Source organism: Puntigrus tetrazona, unplaced genomic scaffold (assembly GCF_018831695.1).
Source record: "Puntigrus tetrazona isolate hp1 unplaced genomic scaffold, ASM1883169v1 S000000793, whole genome shotgun sequence".
NCBI lineage: Eukaryota > Metazoa > Chordata > Actinopteri > Cypriniformes > Cyprinidae > Puntigrus > Puntigrus tetrazona.
Genome location: NW_025048397.1, coordinates 314748 through 328238, shown reverse-complemented (window position 1 = coordinate 328238; position 13491 = coordinate 314748). Strand labels below are relative to the sequence as shown.

General features: G+C 40.6%; 1 long non-coding RNA gene across 2 annotated transcripts in view; it reads left to right on the top strand.

Annotated features, from left to right (window-relative positions):
• The first annotated feature begins 252 nt into the window (after nucleotides 1–252).
• LOC122335474 overlaps nucleotides 253–13491 on the top strand; it is a 36392-nt gene continuing 23153 nt past the window's right edge. Inside the window, exons 1-4 of one of the 2 annotated variants that reach the window (XR_006248970.1) lie at nucleotides 253–314; nucleotides 1260–1344; nucleotides 1424–1507; nucleotides 4724–4920. This is a non-coding gene — a long non-coding RNA (uncharacterized LOC122335474). Of the gene's footprint in view, nucleotides 315–1259; nucleotides 1345–1423; nucleotides 1508–4723; nucleotides 4921–13491 lie in introns of those variants that run through there. The other variant, XR_006248969.1, reaches the window with a different exon arrangement.

Genomic DNA, 13491 nt, shown 5'->3' with positions numbered 1-13491 from the left:
GTTTTTAGCATGTGTTTGCTAGCTTTGAACAGTTTTGTTTAACTCGTTGGCTGGTGGCAGTGCGATGAAACCAAAATATACGGTCAGGATGTCTGGATTATTTTTCTAATGCTTCACATGGCTTCAACCTTCTTCAGGACGTTTAATCCTTTCTTTTATATAGCGGTTAAACTCTCTGCACCTTCAGTTTGTGGTGGAGCTCGGAGCTGTGAGCCACCAGGTGTCAGTGATGCTCTACAGTACGTGAGGGGCTGCATTTCTCCTTCAGCTCTGGACTGGAAACGCAAAGCAGACGCTGGTTTGTCAGATGCCAGGTCAGTGGAAGTGTTGCTTATGATACCTCATCGTAATAATCTGACTGCATTTCCCAAAAGCATCCTAAGTCTAAACTGAGTGTAGCTCTATTGTTTTCAATAGGTGTGCCATGTACTTTGAGAAACTGAGCCCTGAGGCCTGGACCTTGAAGCCGGGTTCATTTAGCCGGCTAGCCAGCTAGCACCAATACAGAGTTTTAGCTTTTAGCTGTGTTCATTTCCATAGTAACTTACACAGCTAACCTGCTTTGGGGAAGGTCAGAGATTTAAAAGTTAAGTTGGACCAGTCAGATGTGAACAAAGTGACACATGTCTGATGCAAAAAAAAATATATATATCTATATATATACACACACACTTTCAATTTCTCCTCCTAAATGATAATTTCAATATACTTATGATTTATATATTTCTAATATGATTTATATTAGGCCTATTATTAATCCATTACACAAAAGCACTTTTGGTTTAACAATTATTATTGAATAAATGAATATTAATATATACAGATCATATGTAATATAAATAAGTGGTAGATTCAATAAGTAACACTTTAAAATGAGCTGCATGTACCCTGTCCGTTTTCAAAATTTCATATATTATGAACTATATAGACTAAAGTTCCTTTATTTGTCCTCTTTCATGGACAAGTAAATCATATTCTTTAAAACGAATCTCTTAACCTTTAACAACAAAAGAGTTCTGGCTCGATCACACTTGCCCTGTGTTGTGATTGGCTGTTTTTCACTGATGTCTCCACAAACTCAAGATCAAAGCCCGAGTCGATAGAGAAAGATGATCAGCATCATGGTACCAATAAGTTTTATGCTTAAATGCTCGATTTTGTCAGCTCAAAACAATCATGCAACGCCAACCATAAATAAAACATGGTACAGGCCCCTTGTGTGTGTGTGTGTGTGTGTAACAAGTGTGTTTCTGCTTTAGTCCTCCATGACATCCTTTCATGCAATCCTTCAAGAGCAACCTCTCTGGAATGAAATATCTGACACCTTTGCATGATTAGAAAAATGTAAGTGAAACCTTCAAATTTTAATTTGAGATTGTATTCCGATGTTTTTTCGCTATTTCAGATTTCCCTCAATTTCCAGGTTTTCATCTCCTTCAGATGTCTGAGTTTAGCAGATTTCACCGCTAAGATCCCTCACAAGATCCCAACGGACTGCCCATGCGAGGTAACGACTAATTATTAATTTTTAATCATCGCATTCGAATTGAACTTGCGACTGTCGCGATAAAACCAAATTTCACGAAACTACTTATTGATCAGCAGAGCGTAAAGTACACGGCGGCTTGCTGTAACGGACGAGGGTCAAAAGGTCATAGTGGGCAGGATCAAATCACTCTCACCACGGCAGATGTTGGCATTTACGATTAATAATCCACCCAGGGAATTGCATTTCCCAGCTCCGAACGCACATCTTGCAATTAATAGCGACCAATTAGCGAATGCAAAACTTGCGGGGAGAAATCAGACAACTGAATGCCTTGTTTTGCATCTCAAAAACACGCAGCGTACGGATATCAAACAACACCGCACCTGCTGAAAGACCAGGCGTTCGATGAAAAATGACAAATTAAGGCTGTGTTTGGAGCTGATTGCTGGGGAACCCTCGCTGATATAGTTGACCTCACTAATGGGTGCCAACCGGTTGAATGGGGGGGGGGGCCACAGATTGCTCCAGTGCTTCCAACGCATGGCTTTTATTTATCCTTCTCTCTTTTTTTTTTTGCTCGAAAGCCTGGGAAGTCTATAAAAATCAGCCTTTGCTCTCCTCACCGGCGGTTCACCACTAAAACATTTTTATAATCAGCCTTTATTGTTCAGCCGCTCCTTGTGGGAGATGCGCCCATGTTCATTTTTTAAAAGGGCAAATCAACCATAATTCAGTTTATAAACTGCAGCAGGGCTGGCGCGTGCACGGATGAATATTCATGAGGCTTCCTGAAGATGCCACGGCACGGTGATTCATTAGGCATATGTAAATATCACTCACTTTAATTGCCCCTAAACTGACTCAACATAATGTTGTCATTAGCAAATTATTACTTATTTGTCTTACTAATCGTACAGTATGGCACAAATGCAGCGTCTCTACATATATGATTACAATTATAAAGCTCTTCCTCAGTGGCTGCCGGCACGATGTGTGCCGTCCTCACCGAAGAGATGGATCGTGGGTAAAGTCTGGGTTGTGGGCGGTGATGAGTTAGCGAGGTGTTTGGCGATTAAACAAACTGGCACTTTTGTGGGTTTAGGCCCACGGCGGGCTGCTGTCTCGGGCTCCAGACGTCAGCTTTGTTTTTCACGTGAGAAATCACGACGGTTATTACGATGGTCTCGCGCTGAATATAATGGGGGTACTTTTTCAAAGAAACTGTTGTCATAAGCGGAAGCCCTTCGAGGTCGGGAAATATAATTCAGGGAAAAAGGAGAAGGAAAATGGTCTGATGACAAACATAATGGTCCGATCAGCATTGAAAGATGCAGACGTATTTTAACTGCTGTCAGGAAAGTTCACAGGAGGACGGTTCGACAGCGGGAGTGGGAACTGACACGGAGGTTTTTAATTTGTCGATTTATGGTCTTGTGTTCATTTATAAGTAAATAACACCGTCTTGGATTGCATATTAAAAATAACGATTTGTACAATTTAGAAGTTACCCAAATGAACATTTTACGAAGATTATCGTTTTTTCGGTCTTTTCGTTTATAGGAGGAATGTGTGAGCAAAAAGTCTAACTAAAACCCAGGAACACATTTACAAGACTTTAGGAAATGTTGCTTGAAAATGTCAAACACAACTCACACGTTGGCTTTCCTTGCTTCAGTGAAAATGAATGTGAGTCTCTAAGATTCGCTTTGTGCTCCAGAAGAAGTCATTGATGACACCTTGTGCATTTTGGGCCAAAAGTCGGAAGAAAATCTGTTTGTATTTGACTGTCATAAAAATGCACTTTCTAACCTTTTCAGTCTACATGGTTGATACCATGTTGCATAAATTTGTTCTAAATATAACAATAATGCTAATAATAATATGATGATATGATATAATTATCATCCATTTTAAAATAGAACTAAATCTTTATATATTAAGCAAATTTTTTTTAATGAATATATATATATATATATAAATCATTTTTAGGTTTTATTATGCATTTTTTGCTTAATAATTAAATGTCAGAAATGAGCTCTTTCTAATATGAAGGATACTGCAAGATCCACTCTGTATTATCCATTCAGTGATGCATTTTAACATAAAGTCCATATAGTTTCTCACGCACTCACGTAAACGAGCCTCTTCTTACCTCTGGTGTTAGTAACATGTGATTGTGAGAGTAGTATTTGTGTTGGGAACGTAACTGAGGTAATTAGAGGCTCTCATCTGTCACAGACCCTCACAACAGCACTGTTTAGTAGTCGAAGCATGATCGCAGGTTCACGGTAACAAGCCTTGCACTGACCCCAACTCATAATTGGTGCTGATTTGATTGATTCACGGGGGAATTCATTTGGACCGCACTTGTTGAGGAAGATTTGGCTCGAACCTCCGCGTTCGTTTTAATATACACCTCTTGTTTTCCGTCCCAATTTTTTCTTTCATTTGAACAAAAATGACAATCTTCACGCGGGTGAAGCTTTACGACGAACAGAGCCTGGGAAACAAACTGAACTTGCGTTTCTGCGTCTGATTGACCGTGACTGCAAACCTTGATTGAAAAACTCACTATGAACTTCTTGCTTATTAGCATTAGCGTTGGCTGATTATTAGCATGTCCACATTTTGTCCGTGTTTTAGATCGATAAGCAGTAATTAGGGGTTGAGAATTGAAAGTGTGAGCAGAAAAATAAACTTACTGTATACATTTTGAAGCGCGCCTGCACGGCTACAGTAGAAGCATTTACGCCCGCATATATTTAGCGCCGTGCTCGCCCCCCGGCCCGTACATCCAATTTATTTATCCTTTTACAACCTCACAATTAAGCTGTTTAGAGTTCTTTATGGGGCCAGTTGTGCTCGGTACAACAAGCATGACAAAACAGGACCTAAAAAAACTGAAAAGTGAAAGGCTGGACTGCGCGAGACAGGCTGGAAAGCTAATAAAGTAATGTGATGGATGGCCCTTTCTCCCCGAAGGTTTCCACACCATGTAAATTGGCCCAGACAATGCATTATGGATAAGGCGTTTGAGATTATAGCTTGTTAATGTGTTTCCCCCTCCTCTGTTCTGGTGGCCCCCTCTGCTCGTGTGCAGGCAGGGACATGGCCACCTCATTGTCGGGGCATGAGGGTCTTTAGGTGCAGATGGGGAGGTACGGGGGGGGTCCTGTGCTGCAATCTGCCAGCCACTACAGCAGCGGTGTGTGTGTGTGTGTGTGTGACAAGCAGTCAGCAGGGGACGGGACTGCAGCCATATGCCTCTGCATCAGCCCTCCCTCCAGAAGAGCCAGAGCTGTCCGTGTAGCCCCGCGTCCTCAGAGACTGCAGGCCATCTGTTTGGGGCTGAGGCTTTCTTACAGCCCACGATGGGTGTGAAGTGGGACTGAGGACGTTCAGGCCTCCGTAAAGAGCCGATGGACGCTGCTGAAGACATGTCTCCGTCAGCGCTGCGTTCAGAGAGCGACGGAGCGAAGTGAAAAACCAGCGAGCAGTGACTTTTCATGACTTTACATCGTTTGCTGCACGAGTCGTTTTACGTTTTGATTCATTTTCAGGAATGAGTCATTTTGACCAAATGAAAGGAATGACTCAAAACACGGCCTCGCTGAATGAAATTGCATATTTGTAATTGGATGGTTATTTAAAACGTTAAAAAAAGACTTGTTGTTAGATGGAAAAAAGTGTCGATTTGTATGTGTGCTTTGCTAAATCTGTTAATAATAATTATTAAAAAAATGTTAAAAATTAAAAATGTTGTCAGCCTGTAAATCAAGTTGAGGAAAAACGTGTTGTACTTCAAAGTTGAAAATAATAATAATTTTCTCTTCTCTTCTGCTCGTCAAATCTGCATTTATTTAATTTAAAAAAATACAGTAAATCAGAAGGTGAAATTGTAAAATAGAATTGTAATTGTAATTATTTGAATCATGTTAATAATGGAATATTTATTTCAAATTTGAACTCAAGAAAAAATAGGTTTAAAGGCCTTTGTTTTCAACAAAGATCAGTCTAAGCAAGCTCTGTTTGAACATTTTTACTTTCAAGATTAAGAGTTTTAATGTTAAGAGGGTCTCAAAAATCCAGCAAAGCAACAATATCGTGAAATTAAAGTACAAGGTAAAATAAATGTTTCCTGTCTGAATACATATTATATAAAATGTTCGTGACTGGGGTGATCAAAGCTGAATTTTCAGCATCGTTACCCCAGTCTCCATGAGTCACATGATCATACAGAAATCACTCTAGTATATCATTTCCACACTACTCCAGAGGTGCATCTATCAAAACGAACCATTAAAAGTTGTTTTTAGGCTTTTTGAAGTTTCTAAATCATCCATTGTCATAAACTGTTATTAAAAGGATGACGATTAGACTGTTCCAGACTCGCCTGACACTTCCAGCTAATGCTCAGACGGTGTTGATTTGATGAAATTGGTGCGCCATATGCTAGCAAAGCCAGACACCTTCATTTGCCCAAACAACCTTACTGCAGGTCTTAACGGCGGCATCATTTTGGCTTGTTTATCTAATGCGTCTGTTAATGTAATTTATAGCACTTTCACGCCTCGCGCTGCGCCAGCGCATGCTAAGGAGAAAGGCATAAGATATGCTAATGCCTTTGTCAGCCCAACTTTGCCGCAGTAAAACAAAGCATTTGCATTTGATAGAGCATGTAATAAAGTGAGCATTAGCATTTTAAATGCGAACAAATAAAAATATGTGGAAGAAAGCTATTCGGACCGTTGGCGAATTAAATACAAAGCTGCATGACATAATCGTATCGCGTAGCTGGGAAATGTTGAACTTCTTGAGCCATGATTAGAAGTTATTCTTAGCCGTGTGCGTATTAAACGTTTCACTACGGATATCCTTTTAAGAGAGAGCGGGGCATCGTTTTTTTGTGTGCATTTGAATAATGATTACATTTAATGATTACATGCCACACCCTCCAATAGTGAAATATCAACTTTTTTGAACGATGGTATTTTTATTCACAGATGCATTGGATTCAAAAGTGACTAAAATGATTTGTCACAAATGAATCATGGTTTTGTAATGCTTCTTGAGCGGCGATTACAACGATGTACAAAGGTGTCACTGAATATTATGAAATAGCTATCGAATCATGCCTTTTTATTTAGTACCTGGACCGCTTCGGAGCAAACGCATTTTGTTTGTGCGCGTGAAGAGATGTGATGCGATGCTAGCAGCAGGATAACCGAGACATCTCTATTAAGTTTTGACAGCTTGTCCGAGAGGCGTCCTGCAGCCATGAGAAGAACGGCTGCTACTCCATACAGATGGCCGTATTAAACTGCCGTTCTCTCCTCCGGCTGTTGCTGGCCAAACTTTCGCTGAAGTCACTAACGCAGCGAGCATTTGTAGTCCTAGTGAAACAGAAAACAAGATCCGACGGAGACTAAATTCTCCGTTTTATGCTTACTTGGCAAGACGCGTTCTGTTTATCCTTGTTGATTGTGACGGTTGTATTGTTTGGTTTAATTACAGCTATTTTGGATCTGGCTGACAGGCTCAGCGTTTGTAGATGTTGTTTTCATCGCGCGATGAATGTGTGTGTGTTCGGTGGTTCCCCGCCACGGCTCAGGCATGCTGTCCATGCCACCCTCGTCCTATTACTATGGAAATAAGGCTGGCGTGACAGGTGGCCTTACAACCAACACAATTAACTTCCTCCATTAGCTGATGGGCTGACGAACGCGGGGAAGCGCCGCATGAGCACAGACCCCGGGTCTGCGAGGCAGGGACACCCCGTCTGCAGCTGCATATGAGAGGGGTGGAGAGGATCGGGTCCCCCTCAATATCGCCAAATTACCCTACTTGCTGCTTTGCTGGGTTTCTCCTCAGAAAAGCCTTCTTTTTCCAACTCTAAATTGCTTTACTGTGTCATTTGTTGCACAAGGGCTTTGATGGCCCTTTCAGAAGCTCCGCGACACACAGGCGCCGCTCTCTGCTTCTTTAAGATCGCCTTTTCTTTAAAGAATTCAAATTGTTGGTGCTAATTATACCTTTTAATTACACGGATAATCGGTCGTTTTTTTTTTGTTAAATCCTCATCCGGTATTTCGAGTAATATAAAATATGTTAATGGCTTTAACGTTACGTACGAAGAAGCGCAGTCGGTCGCTGCAAACGCATTTGATTTCGTAATAAAACCATTTGTCAAGTGATAAAAAGCGCTAGTCTATATCCCAAAAAGCGCAAGATCAAATCTGCTAGTTTAATTGCGCAGATAATTGGATATGTTGTCACTTTTTTTTCTTCCGTGAAACAGAAAATGATATTAGGCAGAATGTCTGAGCGCAAATGTGGATGGTCTTTTGGATGCTTATGATTTGTAAGTTATTCCCTGAATGCCTTCTTTTCATTTGCAGTTTCATTGCTCAACGTGCGCTCGTTTTATACCGCTTATGACTGAGACATATATGAACATATAACTCTCTGCTTATTAATAGGGATGCAGAATATGTACTTATATGTACTAAAACCTGTCAGCTATTAAAGAAACGAACGTGTTCATTGTATAACGATCCAAATTAATTCACATAAAGCTAACATGTGAAGTCATAGCGACTGCGTCTAAGAGTCAGTTCTTCTTTTTTGTATAAAACCGCTGAAATAGATAGACACAAAAAAACAGTAAGGCTGACAAGAATCGTGTCTTTTATTTGGAATTAGTATTTCTGTTGATTTTATTGTAGTCCTGTTGTGTGTGTGTGTGTGTGTGTGTGTGTGTGTTAAGTCAGATTAGAGCAGTCAAGCAGAATGAATCCACTTTTGTTTGGCGTTTGTGGGTAATTAGATAAGTGTTAGTTTAACTTCACGCTGGCCTTCACCTCCCAACTGCACTACCTGAAAAGCTAATAGCCCTTGACTAGTGAGTATTAATGAGGTGTTCCCCGAGAGAGAGAGAAACAGACAAAAACAGCCCAAAGCACACAAGACTGCAGGTGCAGACACACACCAGATTCATTGCATCTGATGATTGCGGTCCGCACATCTTTGTTCTTACATAGAAAGCGATGGTCACTTCCTTTGACCAGTCAAAACAGGTATGTAGAATTAGAGCTGTAAAATAAATGAGTCACTATACTAAATCATTAGTATGCTGTACATTCTCCTGAAATATTCTGCAAACGCTTTAATTTAATAAATTTTTTTTACATTTTTCCCATATTGAACACAGATCATTTTCATTTATAGGCACCAATAATACATAAACATCAATGATACCCTGTATTTACTCAAATATTTTATTGTAATAAAAATGTGGAGACTTTTGAATGATGTAATGGAAGGTTTACAAAGATGAACAGAAATGAATCAAACTTAACTCTAACACCGTTTTTTAAGATGCTGTTCAAATCTAAATCTCTCGTAAGGCATCAAGAATCACGAAAGAGAGACATCTAACCAACACGATATTCACAATTTGGCTTTCTTTTTTTTTAGATTTTTCTTTTGCATCATTTTATTTAAGCAAAGTCATCACAAGTATATCATGAATATTTTATATATTGCCCAGCCCCACACAAAACACAATACAACAAGAAGCATTTCTGAAATCCATTCAGTGGCGATAAAAGCAAAACTTTGGCCTGATGACTGCTTGCATCAAAGAGTCCCATTGGACTGTGAATGTCTCATGCATGAGCGTAATAAAAAAGGCTTTTCATGGGGAAAGACATGAGAGGGTAAAAGGTGAAGCTTGGCCACCAACACTCAGAGTTTACTCAAGACTGACCTTAAGGCCTACAGCTTCAACAGGGAGGCGGCGCCATAGTCTGAAAAGGTTTACATCACTATAAAATCAGACTGGCCACTAACAGACTGGAAATGAGTTAGGAAGCATGTCCGTGGGTTTTGGATTATTGCAGAAAATATGTGACCAACAAAAAATGATTTTGTTCATCTTGATACTCTTCAGAACTGAATGAATTTTTTTAGGTTACGAATGCTGAAGCTAAAACATATTTGCCAAAAGTATTCTGTAATCGAACACAGTCGCATGCCTTTAGCGTCATAAAACATGGGGTAATCACAAATCTGCAAAACTTTTACCTTGAGGGGTTCAATCGGGCAGTAGCCTCAAAGGGACTTTTTGTCAGCACCACTTACAGCAGCGAGACATCTTGGTCTTTTACCGATCCGGATCCAATCCAGTCTCTACTCAATGCCGTTCTGTCCAATAAAGGCATAAAAAACCCTTAGAAATAATGTTACTCTGGATTACAAAATTCACCAAGGCAAGTCGCATAGGTTAATTTGTAGCAATAGACAACCAAACACTGTGGGTCAAATTTACCAATTTTTATGTTATGCCAAACATCATTAGGATATTAACTAAAAATCTTGGTCCATGGATTTGGTAATTTCCCTTACCTAAATATATTTAAATTTCATTTTTGTGTTATCAATATGCATTGCTAAGAACTTCATTTGAACAAATCTAAAGGTGGTTTTCTCAATATTTAGATTTTTTAGCTTTAGATTGACTCTTATGACTGGTTTTGCGGTCCATGGTCACATAAAAAGAGACAACGTCATACCTAAAATTTGTTCCGTATTAACTTTTAGTTCAGGGCTGTTTTTTCCTGCTCCTGGAGGGCCAGTGTCAGGAAAACACCCCCGTTTTAAGGGAGGAGAAGGTACAGAGATGTACCTTTGTGAGAACTGCCTCAGTGAAACTGTCTGTACTCCTAAAAGTTAATTTTTTTTGGCCCTTAAAGCGTAGATCGTCTTCAGTTTCTCCATTTGGGACAAGGCCCTACCTCTTTTGCCTAATTGAAATAAGCAGCAGCCAGGAATCTCCAAGGTTTAGGAAGGCTCCGCAGTCTCGTTTTGGCTCCGGGATGTTGTTGGGCATTGTTGATGGGTGGGAGGGACGCTCTAATGGGAAACTATCCAGGGGCGCATTTAGGCAAGCCCTCATAAAGTTGTGACCCTCCCACTGGTTTTACTGGGTTACCAGGGGGCTGGAGAGGGCCGTCCCAGCTGAATGACTGTAATCCAGGACAGGTCATAAAGCAGCAGAGTTTTGCGGCGTTGGCGAGCTGGAGGAGAATGAGGACAATGAGTCGAAGCCTGATGCACCCTCTCAGGGTACAAGCCTGGGCTCTTTTCAGCTTTATTGTCTGGTGTGTGAGAGCCTGGTGCTGGTGGGCAGAAGGAGCAGCGACGCCTCATCAAGCTGGTGTGATTTTTCTTCTGAAGTGCCTGTGACAATGGCTAACCACAATAGTGCTTAGCACAGACTTAGAGGGGAAACAATGCGAGACCACCATCAGTTTACTGGGATAAGGTGGCCCGGGACATCCTAGAAGAGCCTCCTTTTCCTAAACCGGCGTGGCCTCATTTGAGATGAAAATCCTTTGGATGAGATCAATGTGTTTTCTCGTTCTCTGCCCTGCCTCGATCTGGCTGCCAGCACATCTGTATTTTCTCTGCCGTACCTCCCACCTTGCGGCCCAATGGCTAATGTGTAATTAATGAAACAACCGCCCTCATGTCGTCTCGCACAATGGTGAGCGGGCGCTCCTCGGGACACGTTTTGGTGAATGAAAAGGCCAGCCCCTCTCTCCTTACATGTAACCCTCCCTGGGCACAAAGCACCCTCCCCTGTATCCAGCTTAGCCGCAAAGCTTACATATTAATCTCTTCTCGCCGTTCCCCGTCTTGACGAAACCCTCACGCAGGCCTTCATTTTCTGGTCATGTGCACCCATTAGAAGGGGGCGAACCAGACACAGAGTGACACACAAAGCAGAATGGAGGCTACCAGGCTGAAACTGAGCTTGAAAAGAGACGAACAATTGTCGGCGCTGAAAGGGACAGTTAAAGTGAGAGTGCTGCGATGGCGGTGTCAGGCGGCTCTGTGGCTGCTCGAGGGCTCCGTGTATTCTGATGTACCGGACTTGTTGGCCATATGGCACATTTTAGCCTCTCGTGTGGAGCGTTGTCAAGGGCCTGATATATATTCAAGTGTAATCGAAGAGCGAATGGTTGTATCATAGTTTTAAACAAAATTGTTTCTGGGTTTCGGTGGTTCAGATGAACTTTCTTGGAAATCTTTGAGCAGTCTGCAATGGGTCTCTGTTATGTAATAGGTGGGGATGCTCTGGGGCTTCACCTTCTCTTCAAAGAACACTTTTCAATTTATTTCTGCATTCCTTCAGTTCCATAAATGTATATATTGTTTTATAGTAAGAACGCAACTGCCATGTATGCTACCTGTATTTGGACAGGTTTCTTTTCTAACATGACAATGCCTCTGTCTTTAAAGGCAAAATTGAAAAAATAAATGATTGATTGAGTAAATGTCATCCAGTGTTGCTGGACGGGCTTCAGACAAACAGACCAAAGTTTGAAAGCATAATGCTGGATTGTCTTATTGTACGTGCTCTACGGCAATACGCAAGCCTCTTTGATAAGACGATAATTGAATAAACATAATGTTTCAGACACAACCGTGTGGTAAAGAGTTATTCATTTGGTATTTACTGGATCCTTTACCAGTGTGTCCAATCTTTCAGAGGTGTTTCTGAGGCCCTGAGTGACAGCTTTAAAAAGTAAACTACTCGTAGTAAAAGTAGTTATTCCCACTTCTCAATTTAAAGAGAAACATAAAGGTATGTTTTTGCACTGAAATGTTAATTTCTCTAATTTTGCCTAATGAATGCAAATGTCCTCTTTGAGGAAAATAACCCTGAAAATATTAATTAGAAACCTCACATTCATTGTGCTGCTTCTTACAAGCTCTTTAATTAGTGAGCTTTTATCGTTTGATCGCAATGATAATTAGATTTCTCAAATTTCAAGGTTTGTTTACTTGTAAGATAACAGAATATAGAATCAAGGGATTCAAAGATTCATTGATATCTTTCTTTCAGCAACCCTATGGCATCGTCACAAAAAAATGAACAAAACTTTTTTCCAGTTTTGAAAAAAATGAAGTATTCATCTGAAAATGTTCTTTTTCGAACCTCATCTGATTTGTCTAAATTCGTTCTTGTGAGTAAAAAGGATAGTTCTACTTCAATTGGCTTAAGTAATTCTGTTCAACGGATAGGTCACCCAAAAAAGAGCACTATGCCGTCGTCATTTACTTATTGTTCCAAACCTTCAGATAGAATATGAAAAGTACATACATATTATTTTTGTTATATGTGAAACCGAAAGGTTCTTCAGTTGTTAACTTCGCTCAAAGACATCTCGACATTGAGGAGTTTCTGGAGTTTTGGTGTTTGGTCTTATTCTTGCCTGATATAGGTTTCCAGCTGCTGAAGAGTTCATGATTGTCTTTGACGTGTATTTCGTTTAATGATGCCCCAAATGTTCTCTGTAGGTCAAAGATTTGGGCCATGTTCACATATGGCTTCCTTTTTCCTTTTAGAGCTTTAGTTGCAGATGACCCGGCTGATTGTGTTCACCGACAGTGGTTTCTGGAAGTATTCCTGGGCCCATTTAGTAATGTCAGTGTCAGAATCACGCGATGCATTTCTCCAGTTCTCTTAATCGTCTGATGATGTTGTGCACTGTTGAGTTTCGCAAAGCCATTGCAATTGTCCCTGTGCCTGTGTTTTTTGAGACCTGTCACAGGCATATGAAATGAGCTCATTTAGTGGATAAGTGTCAAATTTCTCAGTTTAAACATTTATGTTGATATTAGACATAAATATATTATACGACTATAAGATATTTTTCTTAAATATATGCATATGCTTAAACGATACATTTATCTTTGGTACGCTGAGCAGTAAGTGGCGTCTGACAGCAGCCGTTGCAATCCGGGCCCCTAGCACGTCACTTATTGTCTGAGAGCACTGGGCCCTTGCAGGGACTGGACGGCTCTTACTGAAGCACACAGTTCTTCTGTTAGCATGGACTGCTTCTGTGATAGCTCTTATTGAACTGCTGACATTTTTGTGCACGGAAATGTTTTCGGACCCATTCTGATTTATTTGATTCTCTACACCTGTG